The sequence below is a fragment of the Cyprinodon tularosa genome, unplaced genomic scaffold (genome assembly GCF_016077235.1).
Source record: "Cyprinodon tularosa strain WSP-4 unplaced genomic scaffold, ASM1607723v1 ctg461, whole genome shotgun sequence".
Taxonomy (NCBI): domain Eukaryota; kingdom Metazoa; phylum Chordata; class Actinopteri; order Cyprinodontiformes; family Cyprinodontidae; genus Cyprinodon; species Cyprinodon tularosa.
In genome coordinates this window covers 326,061-348,455 of record NW_024039187.1, presented here as the reverse complement: position 1 = coordinate 348,455, position 22,395 = coordinate 326,061, and the positions used below count along the sequence as shown (strand labels likewise).

The 22,395-nt window shown below is 39.8% G+C and overlaps 1 protein-coding gene across 1 annotated transcript in view; it reads left to right on the top strand.

The window, feature by feature from the left end:
- The first annotated feature begins 8,495 nt into the window (after positions 1-8,495).
- ripor1 (RHO family interacting cell polarization regulator 1) overlaps positions 8,496-22,395 on the top strand; it is an 82,014-nt gene continuing 68,114 nt past the window's right edge. The window contains exons 1-2 of the mRNA XM_038301137.1: positions 8,496-8,592; positions 8,638-8,657. The gene's annotated coding sequence lies outside the window, so the exon portion shown is untranslated. The remainder of the gene's footprint in view (positions 8,593-8,637; positions 8,658-22,395) is intronic.

Here is a 22,395-nt window from a genome sequence, read left to right as displayed (position 1 = left end):
TGAAGTGTTAACGAGCAGTTGGACAGGTGTACCTAATAAAGTGGCCGGTGAGTGTATATACTTTATACTGGGTTGGTTAGGGTCTAATACTGGTGAAAAAGCACAACAGTGGCTACAAAACTCTGCATAACATAAGCTGTTTACCTTATGTACAGCTCCTGGTGCCTTCAGCTGCATTCTGCTATATAGCTAAAGTTTTTCATGGTGCTTCATGCCGCGCTCTAACCATGAACACATACACAGAAGGAACAAAGAGAACAAAAGACATCAGGTTAGGATGAGCAAAACAGTGTTAGGTGAAAGGCTGACAGCTACCCAAGAATGAAGCTGAGATTACAGAGAATAGAAGGAGGGGAGTGTAGAAGACGAGGCGTTTATAATTGTGTTTCTGACAGAAAGAGGGAGAGAGAGGAGCGTCAGAGCTGCTAATAGTGTGTGTGATGTTGGTATTGATCAGTCACACAGACATAGAGGCAAGACATGACATCATGACCTGTCACTGCTGCTAATCGAAAACTAATTCCCTGTCTCAATCATCATCATCATCCTCATCATCATCATCATCAGTACCGTTTTGAGGCATTGTTATCAAACACACAGAGAAATAAATACAGCTGTTAACAGACAGAGTCCAGCAGCTGTTATTTTTGTAGTGGATTAAATATTAGAGACAATCTTATAAGAAAATATCAGAAAGAGACAGATGGATTTTAGAACAGACAACCATCAGTTGTTTACTCAAAACTAAACACTGCTGCTTGTATCCTCACTAGAACTATAGAAAGTAGATCACATCAGCCCAGTTCTAAAGTCCTTCCTATGCCTCCATGTATCTCTGATAATAGACTTTAGAATCTTTCTATTAGTCTAGAAATCGCTGAATGGCTGAGCTCCAAAATACATTACATACTGTTTGGCAGTGGATCGACAGCCAGACCTCTCAGGTCTACTGAATCAGAACCAGAACCAAACATGGAGAATTAGCTTTCAGTTCTTCTGCTCCATTAATTGTGTTGTTTTAAACTTTTAAAAAGCCAAAGGCTGAAATGAAACATCCTTAATTAAGGTTTCCTTTATTTTACAATCAAATAATAATAATCATAGAAATTGAACTTTATTGATCTCACATAGAGAAATTTACCTCTGCATTTTAACCCATCTCCTTGGGGAGCATTTGGCTGCCATTGTGCGGCGCCGGGGAGCAGTGTGGGGTTAAAGCCAATTTATGCTTCTGACGCATAGCCTCTGCATCCGTCAAATCTGTCTGTGCAAAAAAATCCTGACTATGCCTCTGATGGTGGCAAACCTGCGTAGACCTCATGCGGAACTGCGCAGACAAAAAGCAGCTGTGATTGGTCCTTGGTATGCCTTTCCGGCTGTCTGTGTGGTCGTCCTTCTTGATTCGGTGCTGGGGCGCGCATTTTTAAAAACCGAGGAACAACTACAATGGACAACTACGACGAAAGGTTAATCGAGGAGGTGCGGAAGTACAACCACTTGTACGATGCCCCAGACAAATTATATAAAGACGCCAAGGTCTCTGCCAAAACGAAGTTCTCTTGACCATCCGCCGAAGTTCTCGCATAGGCTCCCCCTTGTGCTTTGGCGGTAAACTGCTGTGCGTCCATAGAAACTTCAGGCCGACGGTGCAGAAGCACCCAACCCAAGCGTCATTTGATGTGTGCGGTTGCAGAAGTCTAATCTGCCCCTTAAGGGTCTTGCCCAGGGACCCAGATTTTAGGCTGTGGGGATCTAACCAGGTATTTGCAACCTTTTCAGAGCACAGCGCACTGCTCTAACCACTAGGCCAACACACCCCCAACAAACTGAGTCCAATTCATAGACAGGCTGTACTTTAAACCAAACACTGAAATGTTGGTGTCTGAAATGTTCTTTTTACATTTTTGAAAACTCCACCACGGACAATTATTGTTGTTGTTGTTTTTTAGTTCATGTCTTCGTATTACTTAACTGATCTACGGATTGCCCTTTCTAAATAGGTAATCTTAGCAGATATATCATAGAGTAGTAATGTTTTATTCTTATTAAACCTGTATTCATAAAGGTTTTTTTATTATTTGAAAGAAATTATCATCAAAAAGATGGACCTGGAAGTAAACATGTAAAAAAATTAATGGAACAATGCAAGAGACAAGAAACAATGTCACATTGTTTAAGATACATGGTTTTGGTTCTGTTTAAGTTTTATCTCTAAGTTTTCATTGATTTCATTTACATTTTGTGTTATTCTAGTTATTTTTGATTGCATTTGAGTTCTTTGGTATTTCTTGTTTTCCCTCTGTTGCCCTCTAGTCTGAGGCTCTGTTGGAATTCATGGGCTGCATCCTCCAAGGACGCGTCTACCTGCACTGAATCCTTCGAAGTCCATGAAAATAAGGAGACCGGAAGAGTTTTGGCTGTGAATTCAAACAGGTCTACCCTTCAGCGGGTTGTACTGCAGTAGGGTATGTTGCTTAGCAACTGTGACAGTTGACACACAAAGCAGGAAAAGAATGAATAGGCTACTAAAGTTTTCAAAACTGTTTTTTATGTTTTATTGTAAAGTGAACAAAGACTACACTCACAAGAATCCAGAGTGGAATAAATGTTCCAACCACCGGGAGCATGAACTAATATAATCAAATCTAATGATAGAAACCTTAGTCATATAAATAACATGCTGCTGTCATTTTGCACAATCTCTGATGTTGCTGCTATTTTCAAATATACATTACTGGACAAATGTCCATAGATGGATATTGGTTATTTATTCTCCAGGTGCACAGTTTGATATTGTTAAAACACTTTACAGTATTGTATTGTTTATATTTTAACTTCCCTATTATGTTATTCTTATACACACATTCTTATACAAGTCCACATTTGTCTGGCCATTTTCAACAATCTTTCTGCTGCAGTAAATTTGCCCATTGTGGGACAATAAAGAGATTTTCTATTCTATTATATAAAAGGGGTAGAAAGATATAAGTAAATCTAAACAATGTATGTATATGCATGAATTCGAACAGGGTCCTCAGTCTCCTTTACCCTAGCTCCCTTCTAGACTCCTCTGTCCACACCTGGTCCCAATCTGCTAATTAACCTGGTCTTTGTTTCTCTCTCCCATATTTGAACCTCCTGTTCAGTCACTGTTGCTGGTTGCTCATCATTGTTTTGCCCTCTTCTTGGGAGTATTCCCGGTGTTCAGTATTTTTCGGATTTTTGCTTCTGTTATTGTTATTAAATTTTTAAGAAACCACTTCAGCTTCAGTCTCTGCATTGGGGTCCTATTCAAACCTCTACCCAATGCTCAGTAGAGCCAGACCTTTCAGACTTTTAGAAGTTGTAACGGATATTTGTCCTCCTACATTTCTTCTTCATTTATGAATGGTATTAAAGTTGAACATAAATAGAATGTCATTTCTCTGACACAAACATACTGTTACTGGCATGAAACAAGTCTGTTCTTTGACAGAAGTTCACAGAAATTTTACTCTAGTAGCATTATGAGAATAAAGTCATACAATTATGGTAAAGTTGTAATATTACAAGAATGAAATTATAAATTTAAGAGAATGAAGTCATGACAACCCTCTTCAGAGAGAAAGCTTCCAGCTCATAGTCTTTTGAGAATGATTTTATAGGGCAGAGGTCTTCAACAGGGGGTCCACGACGCCTAGGGGGTCAACAGAGGTACTGCATGGGGGCTGCTAAAGTTTTGGTTGAAAAGACTTTTATATTCCCTCCTGCAATTTTATCCACTTATTGAAATGTCTTTAAATCCACATGAACATGAATTCAACAGACTGTAGTAAACAGATAAATGGAGGCAGAAGATGTCTTTCAGTCATCAATGCACACATTCAGCGACACACAGGAGCTCTTTCAAGCTGGGCACCATTTCATTCACAACACCTGTCCCATCAACCAGGAATCAGAAATACTTTAATAATCCCAGGGAGAAATTACTTTAGTTACATTACTCCATCTGTAATAGAGTGACTATAGGACCAGTTTGATAGAACACTATTTCATATAATATATATAATTAGGGGGTCCCCGCTCCATCTTGCCATCAGTTTGGGGTCCTTGGCCTGGAAAACGTTTAAGATCCCTGCTATAGGGTATCTGGTGCTGGTCTTTGAGGTCTCTGAATAGGGTGTGTAACATTGGTTGAGCTGAAAATTGTCATGATGGGTTTAAGGTTCTTAGCCCACATGCAGAACACAACGGAGGCTGGGTAAAAGTTTAACAGAGTTTATTGAATGTTTCACAAACACAAGATAATGTACTGGGTCTGGAACTGGTCCGGGCTGGTTCACTGATGTCTGCAGAGATGATAGTTTGATTAGAAGGCAGGCAGATGAGTTATGAGTCTTTGATCATTCAGGATTATACCTTGTCTGAATCCGGGCTTCTCTTTGAGAGAGAGGGAACCGTTGGGTCCAGAGACTGTTGGTTCAGCAGAGTACACAAGGAGCTGCAGCGTCTAGCTTCTGACTTCGAATGGCAGACCTTGATCAGAGTTTCCAGCTCTTCACTAAGAGCAGCAGGGGAATCCACATAGGAATCTTCAGGTTAGGCTCACCAGGGCAGATTGGCAGGTTAAGCTCATCCAGAGATTCAGGCTAGAGACAGGTTTCCTGTGAGGCAAAAACAGAGGAGAGTTAGAATCTGATCTCTCTCAAGAGACAACTAAGATTCTTTCAGTTTTCAAAGGCTCAGATTGATAACCAAACTAAGGTCAACACTGCGGCATCGAAGCAAGGTCTTGCAGCTGGTTATAAAGGGAAGGTCTCCTGATGAGCAGATGCGTCTCAGGTGTGCTGGAAGGCTCCAGCTCCAGGAGACCCACGGCACACTCTGCTGGAGGAAGGTGGTACAGCTCCAGATCCCAACAAAAATTGCATATTTGCTGTTCTATGAGCTCTAATGCAGCCTAGTTAAAAGTCCTAGAATGAAACGACAGGTTTTCTTCCTTTTATGGTATGCTCATGAATATTTAGATGAGCTGTGTGATGATTGGTTGGTTTATAACGAGCGAAGCTGCTGAGCAAAGACGCATCATAGCAACAAGCACTCACTCACTGAAACATCTCATTGTTGATATGGTAGGGTGACCAGATGTCCTCTTCTTTCCTGGACATGTCCTACTTTTCATACCTAAAAAAATGTCCAAGGGGAATTTCAAAGTCATCTGAGATTTTGGTCGACTACAGTGCAGCAGAACTCAGCCGTGAGCTCCGGGGCTGGTCCGGTGCCCTGAACCAGCGGGGGATGGAGCGACCGAACCTGACCCGGTGACAGTAGCCTGGACACCCGTGGCCCTGTGGCAGGCGGGGGGAAGCTTACTGTCACCGGGTCGGGTTTGTTCGCTCCGGAGTTCCCGGACCAGCCCCAGAGCTGATGGTTTGGTTTGAATGACCTGTCCGGCCCAGTCAGTCCAAAAAAAATATTATTTAAGGTCAGATCGCCATACGCTTCAAGAAACACCAAAAAGTTAAATAATAAAATGTTTTTTTGTACATGACTAAAGGGATACATGGGGTACTTTAAATAATAAAAAGAGTCATTAGTAAAGGCATTTCCAGGGAAGGTTGAATATGCAGCTGACCACCAAGCTGGGAGGGAGAGAAAAAGTGCGATTGCAGAACTTCTGGATAAATTAGAGGAGAACAAAGATAGATTTAAGAAGTAGATTGCATCTCCAAACTCCACTACTGCTGCTAGTTTGGTTTCAGCATAGAAAACTGTTCATAGATCCAACAGGTAGCGCTCTGATGCATTGATTGAAACTTTCTTCCATTTTTCCCTCAAATCCTCAAAATAAAGAAAAGACCAAGGAACGCTGGTGACGGAGGATGTAAAGAGCTCTGCTCTGATGGATGTCAGTTCCTGCTTGGTTCCTCATGACTCAATCAGCTCCTCCCATCAGAAGCATGTAACACCATAGAAACATTCCTTTATCCTGTTTCTATCATTTCAATGCAAAAAAACGAGAGCGTTCACTGCTCCTCCATCACCTCATGATGTGACATTTGCTCCAGGATAAACATTTAATCATGAATTTCTTTATAGTGGGCTAATATTAGAGCCCATTTTGCGATACGAGGCTGATAGAAGACTTACATTTTTGTGGCTCCACCCAGGTTTATTTTTTGGTCCAATATGGCTCTTTGAGCAGTTTGGGTTGCTGGCCCTATGTGAAGCACACTGCATCAGTAGCCTTGTGTGACGATTGGCGACGCCCTCTTCCCTGTAGACATCCAATCATAGGCCTTATTACTACTAAGTGAACTGTGACCCCTCACAATGTATCTGTGGCTATTTGTGTGCGTCGCTGTGTCTATGTGTGCCTGGCAGGCAGGGAGTGATTACGCTGTCAATAAATGTGTTTATGTGCCAGGCGTGTGGAGGAGGTTTTCTTGGAGTTGAAAACACTTTATTGTGAGGTGGAGCACAGACAAACACTGTAATAAGATCGCTGCCTGGAGGACAATGTGTGGTCAGAATAATGAAAAGAAATCACAGGGTAGAAACCTTCAACACACAACCAATAAGGCTGCTGCCAAGACTGCGAGGGAAGCAGATTATGGACTACAGAGTGACAGAGTGACAGGTCTGCCTGCAGCAAATTCAAGCCAGTGAGAGCAACGATGTGAAACAGTATTTTTTTTTTACATTAAACCAATGTTATTATCACACAAAGATAACCTGGGATACAAAAGCATTGCAATGTAACCATTCTGCATAGAAAAAAATTAATCAATCAACCCTGAATAAACCATGATTAATCCCTTTGATATAGTTTCAGGAAGGATTTCTAACCGATAAATGAAAAATATCTGTTCACAACACCTGAGAATTCAAGTCACTACAGTTTATATCAATCAGGGGTCTCAGCAGAGGCGGATTAAGGAAATTTAGGGGGGTTAGGAAAGGACAGGCAGGGGGCCCTCTGGAAATGACTTATTGACCAGCAGAGGATGTAAATGCAGTTTAAAGCAACATGAAGCAGCAAATCTACAAAGAAAAAACTCCCAAAGTGTGTAAAAGTAGAAAACATGAAAAATGTCTAAACTGGCTGAAGGTTCAGCGGTTAGAAGTCATGATTCTTCAAAGCTAGAGGCTCCCTTTGGATTTACTGACCTGGTAGGAGGATAAATCATACTGTTCCTAATTCTGAATTTTGTCTTGTCTGTCTTTTTTTTTTATGCTCTTTGTGTTTTATTGTGAAAGGTTGTATATAGATAAAGTTTTACTTTCCATTTCCCTATCCTGTCATGAGCTTTTTTCTTAAAGCTGCTCCAATGTGTGCAGAAATAAAACTGATTTTTAAAAGATGATTAAAGACCTTACAGTAAAAATTTCTGTTGGTTTGTCATAAAGAAACTCTCCACAGGATCATCAGTGTGACTATTGCTGTGTTTTGCTGCCATCTGCTGGCAACTCTGCTGAATGTCCTCTTAAAATACCGTAATAACTTTATCATTACAAAAGTTTGTTTCTGATAAAAACTGATATCTAGCAATATATATCAATGCAATACAAGACATATATAAAAAGGTAATAAAGGATTCCAGTTTCAAGAAACATGGTTTCAAAACTAAGAGATATTTTTAACCTGCCACTCATAAGGCTATTTGTAGATTTAATTGAACTTCTTCTACGTAGACTAAAAACTAAATGGTTTTTACCAGGTCATAAAATGGTACAAATTCCCTCTCAGATTTTAAATTCAATGTGATCCATGAGTGACTTCTTTGATCTAGTTGACCTCTCCCAGCGTTTTAGAGGAAATAATTTTTAAGGTTTCCCTCAAGCTGATAGGAAACACAGCAAACAGGAGGTCTGGTTAAATAAGCCAGACTTTGTATGTCCAAAGTGTTATAGTGGCTGCATCATGCTGTGGTGATGCTTCCCCCCAGATGAATGGGGCTGAAAACATGAAAGATCTGGGAGAAAAAAATCAGGTTTAACTAAAAGGGATTCCTATAAAATATATATATAATGCACATTATTGAAACAATATATATATTTATATTTATATATATATATAATCATCTCGCAATGATATATATAGTCAAATAATTTAGTAATGGCTTAATTGTTAACTAGAGTATAGAGACTGTAAAACATGCCTTTAGCTGACAGAGAAACCAACTTAATAATGAAACATTTTGAAAAAATATCATGACAATATTAAATTCAATCTGCTCTATCCAGAACTCCTGAAGCTGGAAAAGTTTTAGTTTTAACTGGTTTGATTTCATTAAAAAAATCTACGTTAAGGAAACATATATATATATATATATATATATATATATATATATATATATATATATATATATATATATATATATATATATATTTAAATATTTAATATGAAACGCATCCCTGGTGCTTTATTTTGAAAGAGCCTACAGGAAGCTGATTTGTTTGTAGGTGGGAACTTTGTTTTAAATTCAGCGGTACCTGCGTGGAAGTGGGAGTCAGTGGATGTTGCCAGGACAGATGAAGTGAGCAGAGAGAAGAGGAACCTGAGATACATCAAGACCCTTTGGACTGACTGAGGAGCAGCAGGAGGAGCAGGAGCAGCAGGAGGAGCAGGAGCAGCAGGAGGAGCAGGAGCAGCAGGAGGTCACCGCTGCAGACATGTATGTCTCTCCTTTCCTTCACAGGGCTGCTTGGTTCTAGGAGCTGCTGATTGATCAGGTCAGATGGACGCCTCTGCTGTCCCTCTGTCTCTGGACCGGTTCTGTTCACCTGCTGCTCTCCCGCACCGGCAGCGGTGATTGTACACACCTGCTCAACATCTCCAGGCCCTCTGGGGTCCATCCCTGTGGTCAGAGCAGACAGGACCGGTTCAGTTCAGAGGGGCCAACATGGGGCCAATGTTTGGAGCTTTTTTCCTGGGGACATCAAACTACAAAACAAAACAGGGCAATTATTCATTGATTGGAACATTTGCACTCGGCTAATATTTCACAGATAAAAACATTAGCCTGTTTGAAGAAGGTAAAAGTGGAAAAACTTCCATTTTATTATTAAAATTAAACTGAAAAAATTAAAATTAACCAATGGCCCCCGTTGGCCCCTTTCTGGAAAGGACCAAAGCAAAGCTGAATGAAACCTTGCCACTAACTCTATTTGACAGCAGCTCTATTTAATCTACATCTTGTTTTTTTTGTTAAATCTGAGGCTGTTCATTCTAATGTAATCTAAGGATGCAAATAAATTAATCTGTCAATTAGTTTGAGCCAAAGGTTCCTTAAAGAAGATTTTTTACAGAGTTAAATCAGGTGAAACTCAAACTTTTCCACTTGAAGAGCAGGATCTGGATAGAGCAGATAGAGAGACGAAAAAGGTTTTTTTTTTTTTTATCTTAAATGCAAAATGTTTATGTATTTTTTAATATATTTCCTGCTTTAACTGGGTTGCATTATTAGAGTCTCTATACTCCAGTTAAAAATTAATCAATTACTAAATTAGTTGATGATTATTTCAATAATCGATTATTCTGATTAATTGTTTATCTTTTATCTTGTTTATGAAACAGTTAAACCAAAATTGTTCTTTTTTTATTGGACAGCTGTCATAATATCCGTCATAGATGCTGAAGTGTCACAGATCTGAAATCATAGATCTTATGTCACAGCCGTTGTAGGATGAAGACTCACTGCAGAGGCATTCCCGTCATTCCAGTCAGATCTGGCTGGATGACAGCAGGATCCTGCAGATATTCAGATATCACACGGCCTCCCAGGGAATATAATCTGCATTTTCCAGCTCTATGTGAGGTTTAAGGACGGAGAAAGAAAGCGTGAAAGTGGGGGAAATATTTTGTCTTTTTTTAAAGAGACAGAAACCTCTGATGTTTTTTTTTTAAGTTTCAGGGCTACAGTGATTTATAGATTTAGTCTACTTCAGCAAAAACCAACATCTTTATGCTGGTGAAGACTGTCAGTCATTCAGGTCATAGTCATTCCAAAAAAAGTTTAAAAAAAAATACACTAAAATTGTACATCTTACTTTGTTTTATTATACAATACAGTTTCAGTTTGTTGAAGTTTTTCTCTTTTAAAAACAATGAAATAAATAAATGGTTTTCTCCATAGCAGTGTTTATTTTTCATCTGTTTTATTTGACTATGACAACCCCATGTCAGCAGGAGAGAAAAGTAACTCCCCTTTGGCATAGATAATAAAGCTAGATTGTTGTTCATCATGTATCTGAATAGGTAATACAAAAATATGCCTCCGATCACGGCTTCATGTTGAAACAGTTTTAATAACATTTTAATTCAGGGAGCGGCTGCGGTTTGTGTTACCATCAGCCACCATCTTGATGAGAATTTATGGAGAAGAGGAGTTTGAGGTGCTTCACGCGAGACTCTGTTTTACTCTCTCTGTGTTCAGAAGCATAACCCTCCAGATCTGATTCCTAATCTGCCACACAACCGCCATAATCTGACCGTCCTTCTTTCCTAAATAATCTGCATTCTTGATGTACGGGATTGAAACCAGGATGAAATCAAGCTGGTGACTGATGGGGAGTGTTGGACAGGTGGCGCTCTGCTCTGAACTGGTTGAGATCAGTTCTAAACATAAAAAAATTATGTTCCAAAAAAGTTCAAAAACAATCCACTAGACTTTTCTCTTTCATCCAGGAAGATTTTTCAATTCCAAATGTCAGAAATAGCGTTGATCTCCAGGTTTTATACCCTGTCCACCTCTCTCCATCAGTCACCAGCTTATTTCAGAGTCTCTTCATCCTGGTTTCGATCCTGTACATTAATGCAGATTATTTAGGAAAGAAGGATGGTAAGATGATGGCTGTTTCTGGTTCTGTGTTGCAGATTAGGAATCAGAGATCTTCATAGCTGGAGGGTTGTGCTTCTGAACACAGAGAGAGTAAAATGGAGCGTTTCTGTGAGGAACTAACCAGCTACAGCGCTCAGGAACTATTCAGGAATAGTTCCTGGAGAGAAAGATCCCATTTCAATAATTCAGTTATTATGAAAGAGCTCCTCTGCACTTCCTGACCGCTTCATTGGCGGAAACCTTTTTATATTTCAAGCATTTCATGACTTTTCAGTGACTCATAAAAACTCCAGGCAACACGTCCTGACAATCAGGAAAAGCTTCCTGAAATGTCACCGTGTTGCAACAGAAAGAAATGAGCTCAGCACATGGTTGAGATCCTTGGCATGCCGACCATTGAGAGGTTGGAGTTGTTTTTCTATGCTGGGAACCGAACCTCAGCATTAAGTAAACAGGCCTTATCTAAACTGGAACCTCCGGTTACTACGCTATGATGTCACATGCTGAGGCCAAATGTTTCTGCCGTAATCTGCAGTGACCCAACAGTCATGCTTTAATCTGCAGAATGTCCCTGTGGGCCCATTAGGTCTGTGTTACTATAAAGCCACTATTAAAACTGTGTCAAGTAACAAAGAACAAATACTTTATTACCTTTAGTTGAAATGTTGGCTATCTGCACTTTACTGGAGTAATTATTTCTTAGACAACTTTTTAAATTTCTACTCCTTACATTTTAAAAATACACTTGTTAGTTTTGTTTCATTTAAGATAAATTTCAATATCGCCTGTTGGTATAAAAAAAAAAAAAAAAAAAAAAAAAAAAAAATCAAAATATAGGTTTCATCCAGATAATTAATTTCTTTGTGGTTGGACTCGGTGCTGCCCCAACTTGTTGTTCACCACCAGGGGCGGATATAGGGAAAGGAAGGCAGGGGGCCCTCCGAATGGAGAAGACAACACATTAAACATAACCATTATCCAGATAGAGAAATGTTAATAGAATAGACATCCATTATCTGTTCTAGGTTGTGTCCCTCTCTTCTTGTCCCTTTTCTTCTTGTTTTCCTCTCTATGTTTTGTACTCAGCTGACTTTTCATGCTGTCTCTAAAGGAATGAAAGATTTTTTTTCCAAGCACTAAGCTCACTTAGCTGATTGCTCCTTCCTGTGTTTCCAAAAAGGCCAAAGTAAATAACCCAGTCCTTCTTTTCACTGTAGACAAGCCATGATCTGCTTATCTGTTCTCCATTTTTCATTTGGATGAAATAATAGCTGCATGAATCATGACAGCAGACAAGATAGAGGAGAGCAGGAGGCGGGGTTACCAATCTACTTGCTCTGGAGAGCAGAGTTCGCTGCTTTTAGATGTTGTTGTCTCCAAAGTCTCCAGTTGCAGAAAAAAGTCGCTAGATTTGGCGCTAGGAGCTTTTTAGAAATCAAAGTGCTAGAGGGGTCTGAAAAGTGGCTAAATATAGCGACTAAAGCGCTAAGTTGGCAACACTGCTCTTTGCATGGTTTGTTTTCAAATGGTTTGCTGCTGTCTGTTTGGACCTTTCTGATCATGTGCAGCAAATGGACTGATCCAATATGGTGGACACTGAAGGGGGGGGGGGGGTGAGACACACTTAATATTATCAGCGTTCTGATGGCATTTTAGCTGAAGGATTTTGATCAAAAACATAATTAATGTTCACAAATAAGGAATAGTTGAATTAACCATACATGGAAACAGAGTTTTATGGGGCGCCCAGGATCTTGGGGCCCCTAGACGACTGGCTAGTATTGCCTAATGGTAAATCCCCACCAACTGTTACCATTAGTTATAGAACTAAGAAAATGAAGTCTAAGGAAGTTATCATCCAGAATTGTAGAAAAATGTAGAGCAGTAAAGCTTCTTGCCTTAACATTTTTTCCTGCATTACTTTGACTTTTATGCTTTAAGTAGTTTAAAAAATGGTACTTTTATACTTTTACTTGAGTAAAAAGTTGAAGTTGATCCTCTAACTTCTATAAAAGTGTTTTTAAACAGCAGGATTTATACTGGAGTAATAAACATGATTACTTTAGACATCTCTGAATGCAGCTCTGATCCAAACGGCCTCTGGCGGCCATGTTAGCCACTTCTCTGATTTTCTTCCGGATCGTTCTGTCCTTTTGTTTTGGTGCCTGTTTTAGTTCCATATGTTTTCTGTTGAATCAGTGAATTAAAATCTCCTGTTTAGTCAGAGTTTGGGCTCATAATGTTAATCTAAATGTTAAAATGATGTCATCTTTTGGTCAGGGTGGTCAGGCCATTAGCCCTTTCAAGGTCTTTAACTCTGGAAAGTTCTCAGATGTTTGCATCTTATAGCATCAGAATAACGGAAGTAACCAGATATTACAAATGGTGTGTTCAGAAAAATCAGCCTAAAAGGACAATTTGAAGCATGTTATCAGAGTCCTGGACACGGATGGATGGTTTTCCCTTGGTCTCTGCCTCCGAATGTTGAGACTGTCATTTTTTCAGAATAGAACAGGACTGTCACTGCAAATGCACCAAAATAAATAAATAAATCATTGAACAAGCAAACAGACCTTATGTATATAAAAAGCAACAGTAGTGATGGTGCTTAGCTACATGGTGTCAATTACAGTCAACAGATTATATCATCTGATGCTGGATGAAGGAGCTGGTTTGGGTCAGACCAGTAATATTCACAAGTCGTCATAATATAAAATGTCAGCTTTGGTTTAAAAAACACACATTTTAAATTTTAAGAAATTAAACTAACAAAGATTTTAGATTTTTTTTTATGATTCATCAGACAAACCTTTAATAGTGAGGATCAATCTGAGCGTAAACTGATGACCTCGGCTCAGAGGTGGAGTCTAGTGAGGAAATCTTAATGGGAATGCGTGAGCAGTCAGTATCTTACCCCTATCACATCACTGCCCTGTGGTTTTTGCTGTAGATAAAATAAAGTTTATTCATTCCAGGAAGCTTTCACTGCTCTGTTTGATGTCGGCCAATCAGCAGCCCTGTTTGACCTCGTTTCCATAGAGATGAATGTTAAATGAACAGTGGAAGCTTTTCTCTTTCCAGGCTGCTGCTGTTTGACGGCCTGACTTAGCTAATGATCAGACCTGAGCAAACAAGCTGCCTGAAACAGCTATGAAGGGGCGGAGCTTTGAGAGGGTCAGGGATGCATGGCAGGCGTGAAGGAGCGGCTCCCAGGATTTGCTGTGAACTGAGCTGGAATATTGATCAGGGTTAAATCTCTCTTTAACTGGTCCAACTGGTCCTATTTGCTCTGTACTGGTCAGTGGGGGGTGAGATTAAAGACCCTTCCTTAAACATCATATCATGTGAAACGTTTGGGCGAAGTGGGCCACATCTGCAGCTTGTTGTGTGGGACTGGGAGCAGCTGCTGGGAAAGGACGTCCTCTCACTGGGAGAGCAGTTCAGCAGAGCGTCTCCATATGAAGGTAGATCAGAAGTCTGTGTTTAACCTGCAGGATGTTTGGATCTAACAGCCTCACATCTATGATTTCCACTTTGCTCTGGCTTCTGATGCTCCATCATTTCTGCAAAGAATGAAAATGTGCTGCAGCGGTTTATGTCTAAAGCTGCTGGCCTGTTTTTCCAAAGACACGAAAATTTCTCTGCTGGATCATCAGCGTTCCTATAAAACAGATTATTGGTAAATTGTTGGATGAAGGTGTTTTTCTCTGGAGGAACTTCTGATTTGGCTCTTTCTCACTGGAGTTTATCTATGACCTTTGTTATCCGTCCTTCTTGTTGTGCCACTTCACCAGAAGATTATGAATATATCAAATAACTACAACCGGAAGTTAGTTAATTAATAGGTCATTCAAATCAAGGCTAAAGCTGGTTATTTATTGTCAGTTGAATGATTATAACTGTAATTTTCTTACTGACCAGGGTTTTAGCCCCTTTCCTAAAAGGGTTAGACTCCTTAATCCGGCTGTTAAAAATCCAGTTGTCTTTCACCAATTTAGTAATTTAGGCTATGGCTCTTAGCAACATTATTAATCACCAACCAAATAAATGTGTCTCTGCTCATTCGGATGCTACTGAAAGAAGAGTGAATCCAACCTAAGTGATAAATCATTCATTGTGTAAAATGATCACAAAGACCACAGGTTAAAAATACAATGGTACCTTTATTAGCTACAATCTCACAGTATTATATCTAATAACTAAGCAAAACACTAAACAATACTGAAAATAAGCAGAACTAAAGAAATAAAAGTGGAGGATGGGTTTAAGAGTTCGTTCAAAGTCTGATTGATGTTCGAAGTTTAAGGCTTAATGCATTTAAAAGTGTCCTTTAAAATAGCAGCAGATAAAATGTAAATAAACCCTGAAACACACAGAGATGTTAACTGAAGTCAAAACAGTGAAGTTATTCAGTTTATGGTGGAAAATGAATAATCACTCAGGAAGGCATTAAACTATGATGAGGCTAAAAGACCCGTTAGCTTAACTGGCCCGAGGGGTTCTGGTTCTGGTCGGGTCCAACTGAAACACAGAGAGGGTTAGCTCATGATGTAGCAGTTAGCTTTAGCAACACTTGACCGGTTCGGTCTGTATCGAGCGTTAGCATTCAGTTAAACCTTTAACCATTAGGAGCTGAATCAGAAAGCTTATTTAAAATAAAAACACCAACACGCCTATCTATCTACCTGTATTTCATCCAAGCAGAGCACTTATTAAGCCTCAGATGGAAAGGAGGGGGAAGGATGCAGTTACTGTTTTTGGTTCAGTGGAGTGAAGGCCTTCAGCTCGGTCCGGTTTTAGCAGGCCCGTCTTCGGTCCAGTCCGTTCGTCCAACAGCAAGTCAAAGAGATTTGGATCAATACAATGTAACAATACGAGGCGATTTGCAAGGGGCATAATTTTATAACTCATGGTAGCATGCGGGACATCTCCCTTTTAGCTACTGTGGTTAGCATGTAGCCACAGCGTGGCTCCTGCCTCCTTCCCACAGGTGGTCATGGTCTGGCGGCTTCTAATGACGAACAACGATCAGGGCCCTCGTCATTCAGCGGTTAGCAGAGCTGGATTAGCCCTGCTCTGTCTCTGCTGCAGCAGGATTCAGGATACACTGCTGTTCACTGGAAGGTACACTGGAGGGATGAAAACGCTGCGTTCAGCTCCTTCTGAATCGCAGGAAAAAGGCAGCCTGACTTGGTCCAGTCAGATTTGGGTAGTGAATTGGAGTTATGTAAATGAAATAAAACAGCTTTTAAATGAGAGCTGAAACAATCTGATTAATTTAACTAATTTAGGATCTAACTGGAGTGTAAAGACTCTAAAACATGCCTTTAGCTCACAGACCCAATCAGAGCAGCAATTCTACCAAAATGGTAAAACAATATATATATATTTAGCATTTAAGGTAAAAAAAAAACTTACATTTTTAATTTAGTAAAAAAAAAGTCTTCTTTATGGAATCTTTGGCTATCTGATTATTAATCGACTGATCGAAAGAAATTATCAACAGATTAATCGATTAGCAGAATAATTGTTAATTTCAGCCCTTCTTTAAACCTGACCTGCAGGATGGGAAAAGAGAAATATAATATATATATATATATGACTGTAGTCTCTGTTTTCTATCAGGTGGTTGTTTAGAAACATTTAGTGATGAAGCAGAGAGATGTTTTAGTTTCCATCTGAAGCAACAGAACATCTGAGGCTGTGAGTTCAGACTTTTAACTTGGAGGAACAGTTAGAGGAAATCCTGATCCCTGTTTCATCATGAACATAAGGGGCCGGTTCCTCAGCATTGCTCCCTGCAGAGCCTTGTTACTGCATGCTGTCACATTTTTTACAGAGTGTTACATAACATCCCGCTCCTCTAGTTGGGTCGTTTTGTTTACTTTAAAATACTCTGATATTTTCGAACAGCCAGTCCGATGGTTTCTGGTTTAACACATACAGGCTCCTCTGTCTAAAGCTTAGTTTTAACAAGAGTTTGGCCATCATACCAACAATCTAAACAGAAGGTTTTTTTAAACAAAATTCTGATTTTATATCAATGTTCCTCTCCTCTAACCACCAGAGTTTGGTTTCATTGTTTTCATTACTTTCAATGCTGTCTCTGGTCTTTATGCTTTTCTTTGCTTTGAACAAAGATGCACGAGTTAAGGCCTATACATACCTCACGTTTGGCCTGCACGTCCGTATTTCTGTCCGTACGTTCTATCCGTTGACTCCTTCATACCTCCGTCCGTTGAGGTGCGCAATAACCCGTATTTCCTCTAGGTGGCAGTGCTGGGCGCCAATGATTCGTCATTGATCAAAACATGGCGATGGTCCAAGACCTGATTCTGTTGCATTCTAACCTTCTTTGTGATTTGGTTGACATTTTGTACTAAAAACTCAATAGCGCCCCCACCGTTTCCGGTAGTATTGCTCCGTATTGATCCGTTTCGTCCGTAAGCGTAAGCTCCCAATTTTCGTGTCAAAGTACGGGCGAAATCGACGGTTAGAACGTATGAAACACTCCACACGTATCCGTATCCGTCTTTTACGTGAGGTATGAATGGGCCTTTAATGTGATGTTATGTTCAGGTTAACGTTTCGATTCAATCAAAAAAACCAAAGCAATAAAGATGTATAGTCACACGATATGCCTATACAGAAAAGATCTGGATAAAATAGGACTTTATGGAACAGGAAATGTGTCCTGATAGTTTTTAGATCCTTCTTTTTGAGCCTGAATAGAATCCCAGAAGTGAGTGCAATGAACAGATTTGGCGCCATCTGCTGGCAGTAGCAGGTAACTATTGGAAAGCCAGACTTAATTGAGCCTGACTGTCCCGTGTACCAGATCTGATCTGTTGGTCAGATCTGCTGGGGCCCCGAACCTTCCTATGATGTCATCATATGGCAACTCCACTCGGACAAACTGTATTGCACCCGTTTAAGGATCAAATTTATTTTGGAGTCTCAACTTATTATTTCCTATATTTGCTATTATTTTACATTTCATTGGCGATCTAAAGTAGCAGAAAGTAGAAAACAATCATTGTCAGTAGTGAAGGAAAGTTCGGCCTTCTAAGACAGACTGAGCTCTGCTATTTAACAAGGTGACATCTAAAGTCTCAGCTTATTTTATTCTTTTTATTCAGATCTGAGGTCAGAACATGTTAAAATGACTTTCATAGAAATTTTACACAATTAAAACAGTTATTCTACTTGAACGGTTGTTCAAGATGAATAGGCTATAAAAGTAGTGTAGCTTAATATGGCTAACTATACAAGCTAAAACAGGCTAACCTGTTAGCTACAGCTAGCCACAGCGCTACTCGGCTCTATATATAATGGTCTAACAGTTACTTTGATCAACAGAAACAGATTTTTTTTTTTCAGTTTTGTTATTGATTAGGTAAATTTTAATCGGTCATTAGACACCCTAACGCTACAGATGCTACCGATGATACAGATGCTGGGTGTTATTATCGTTGTCTGGGCAACCAAAATTTTTACATCATGGGGGAACATTCAGCCAATGATGTAGCGTAACGTCACTGGCATGAAGCAGGACCAAGCAGATCTACGCCAGCAGGGCCTCATGGTACAGCAAAGCTGGGCATGGTCCAAGACCAAATTATAATAGATAAACAAACTGATCTACAGCAACTAGTTCTGGTTCAAACCACTCCAGAGTCTCCAGAACATCAGGGATAAAAAAAAAAGTTCCCATTTCTAGCAAATGCAAATTCAGTATCCAGGTTAGAAATATCTGGAAAAAGCTTGTAATCTAAAAGCTTTTCTGTTCAAATAAATCTTAAACACATTACAATGCTATTTCCCAGTAGGTGCATTGTTCATGATCCCTGAACTGAATCTGATCTGGCCCTCTCAGGATTTTAGCAACATCACTTCCTTGTTTACCCTCTGTGCACATGTGCAGTATTGTACCTCCAGTCACTCCAAAAAAGCAAAATCAAAGTGTGTAACAAAAATATAACGAATATTAAACCAGCAGGACACAGCACTCTTTCAGAAAACGTTTTACCATCATAGTGATCTGCTGTTGTCTGCATTTTAAATAATGTTATATAACAAGATATTGCCTCTTTAAATGATCCCGAAAGAAAATGAGTGGAAGCCTCTGAAGGTCCAATGGTGGCAGTATTTTCTTTTATCCCATTTTTATATCAATGCATCTTCGCCATCATCAAGTCTTTAAAAGGCCCGATTGCAGCTGTAAAAAGAAAACTTTTCATTTTATTGTTTTATTGACAAAAAATATTTAAAAAGGTGGCAGTAGTGTTCTTTGACAAACATGGATGCCTCCAGTAAAGCACATTCACATGAAAATTACTCTGAATTAAAAGCACGTATTTATTGAACAGGATGTAATAATTTCAGATTTAAAGTAAATTCAGAAGTTTGAATTCTGAATATGAAACGCTCCACTGCACATAGTTCACGTCCATCTATGAAGAATCTCCAGTTATTTAACCTCTGTGCTCCTCGCTGGGTTCCTCGTGAAAAGCTCTGACAATCAGGAGCTGAACAGGACGTATCTGCTGAGGCTGACAAAGCTGACTGACTTTATCTGAATGAAGAACTTCCTCTGTCAGCATTTTTTATTACTTCATCTTCATTTTCTCTATCCTACTTTCAGTATGTGGTACTGAGGAACAGCAGCTTCCCGTCCTGAAACCAGATTAAAGATTTGCTCCTAATTCCTTTTATTTTTCGTTATTGTGAGACAAGTTAACCAGAAGTGTTAGGGAAGATTGACGGCTACTTCTGTCTCAACTGAAACATCTGGATGCTGTGACAGATGATGCACAAAAGTCCTTTTGCTCCTTACAGGATCCAACCAGAGAGCTAGCATCTGCTGCTTTATTAGGCGGCTCACATTAAATGAAGAATTCAATTCAAAAATACTTTATTAATAACAAAGGATTCAATGTTTCAGTAACTCATAGGGTTTTTTTCTTCAAGTTGTTGTAGATGTTGATGCTGTAGGCAGGAAGTATCTCCTGTAGAGGTCTGTCTTGCACCGGATCTAGAGAAGCCTCTTGCTGAAGACCCTGTGTTGTTTAAAAATGTTCTAAGAAGATGCTCACTGTTGTCCATCATCTTCTTCCTTCTTTGTGAAATCATCTCAAGAGATTCTAGAGGAGTTTCTAGAACACTGTTTATTTAGTTGTATCTGTTGTCGAACCGCTTAGAAATGCCACCCAGGTCAAAAGTGTGGCTTCACTTTATTAATATTGACTCCAATAGTGCGCAATGCAATATTTGCAAAAAAGACATTTGCCGTTTCTTAATTCACTAGAACGCGAGTATGAACTTGTGTCCTCGACAAGTCTGTTCTCGAGAAGAACCCAGGAAAGTCTGGACTCTGGGAGAGCGGGAGCATGCAGAATAAATCTGGGTTAATAAGAACAGAAGCGCACTGATGACATCACACATACCTGGCTTGTCTAGAGCTGCATTTCACCTCCTGTTATTAATAGTCTCTAGATAAAAATGTATTCTGACTTTTTTCATTTAGTGGAGGAATATTAATGAACACAGTCAGATAAACACAAATCAAATGAACATTTTTCCAAATAAAACAAAAAAAAAAATCCATCAGAGCCAGCGGTACTTCACACGTGCACAGAGAGGGCTGCTGCAGACGGGCTAACATTAGCCCTGGCTGCTGCTGGTTACCGTGGTCCTCTGAACTTCGGATTTTTTTTTTTTTTATTACGCATTAAATCAGTAAATAGACCATATAGTAAAGCTTTAAAGTACAATATTCACGCCTCAAATGATCTTAAAATGTACTTTTATTGAACAACAGCAACAGAAAATAGAACTTTTAACTTTCAATGGAGCGCTCCATTGAAAGCTGCTGCTGCCGCAGTGCATGCTGGGACAGCTGTCAGTCTCAAGAAGGGACAAGTCTTCTCTGATGCATGCTGGGTAAATAGGAAGGGGCGAGAACAACATCCGGAGACTTTGTCTGTTCTTGGTCTGCTGTTTTTGTGAATTGGAACAGTGCTAGTGCTGAGGCTGATGACGTTTCACGAGTTCATGAGAACGAACAAGTACACAGATTGAAAACAGCTACTGTTGCAAAGGCTAGCTGGCAGTAGCAGTGATTCAAAATATCAAACACCAGACTCATCGGAGAATACCGAGGACGGCACGTAAACAAGCAAGTTTACGTTTATTAGCCTTACTGCAACTTAACCGTTGAATTAACACTCACTTGTTTGCAACTGCTCTTTTGCACTGAAAATATATTTTTTTATGTACAGTAAGAGAAGTGCTTTGAATGGAAAAATCTGAGCTTAATATAAAACTCAAGATTTGCACTTTATTATGTTATGTAATTTTCTTTTTCTTAGAATTGATATTGTAAAACTGTTATCAAACAAAGTATCGTTCAGGAACTGATATCGAAGTAAACGTACAGTATTGGTATTGGTACTGGTATCGAAAATTTTTGATTGATACCAGTACACAGCCCTACTAATGAAGGCACTGAGTGACTCGTCTGACGCGGGGCAGATATATTTAAGGGAACCTAAAGGACTCTGGGTTACACTCCTGTTTTTACAGCTTCTTTCTGCAGATTAAACTCTGACTGTTTTGCACGGGGCAGCTTAACCTGCAGGGTCAACCTTACAGCACGGCAGCTTCAGAACTACCTGCTCAGCATAAAGTGGGGGCTGAGAAGCAGAGCCAGCAACATGGTTTCACCTGCAGCTGCATATAAGCATTCACAGCGATCCTGAACGCAACTCAGTGGTGTTTGGTTTAGTCTTCATGTTTGCAGGTCTGCAGTATGAAGGGAACACCAACCAGCTGTGCTGCATTCATTGCTTTATTTCAGCTAGCGGACCGCGTGGCTCTATCAGACCGTGTTACTGAATACAGGGTAGTAATTAGCCTACAGCACTCCAGTGACAAGTAAGCTGCTTACTGGCCAGCTGGAGATTAACTGGAAAGTCCCCACTTCCCAGGGGTCCACAAACAGACACAGCACATGCACACACGCACCGAGCCAGTCATGTGGGGCTTAACAAGGCAGGCGCAATCTGCCAGCTCATTACCCTGAAATACTATCAGTGGTTAGTTCGGGGGTCTGCAACCTGCGACCCTTTTGGCCCTTTACAGCGGCTCCTTTGCTTTGATAAAAAAATAAGAACACAAGAAAAAAAACACATGATGAGATTTTATGTTTTGGACAAAATTGACATTAACTCTACAAATGGCTGCAAATATTTCTTCCTTCTGACTCTTTACTCCGTTCAAAATGTTGTTTTCTCATAATAATATACCTTATCTATGGAAATGAGACACATACAGTAAGATGTTAGTGTCGGCAGCTGTGAGGGCCGGTGGTCCGGTTCTTCATCCAACCTCTGACATGGATGCAAAAGGTATTTATAGAGCAGGAAAACCAGTCAGGGCAGCAGGCGGTTATTTCCTCCAGTCATTCTTTTCATGGTTTGATATGAAATGAGAACAACTGGAAACTAAAGTCTGCATAGATGAACTGAGCAAAGAATGAAGAGAAAGAATGTTAGATGTAGAGAAGATGACG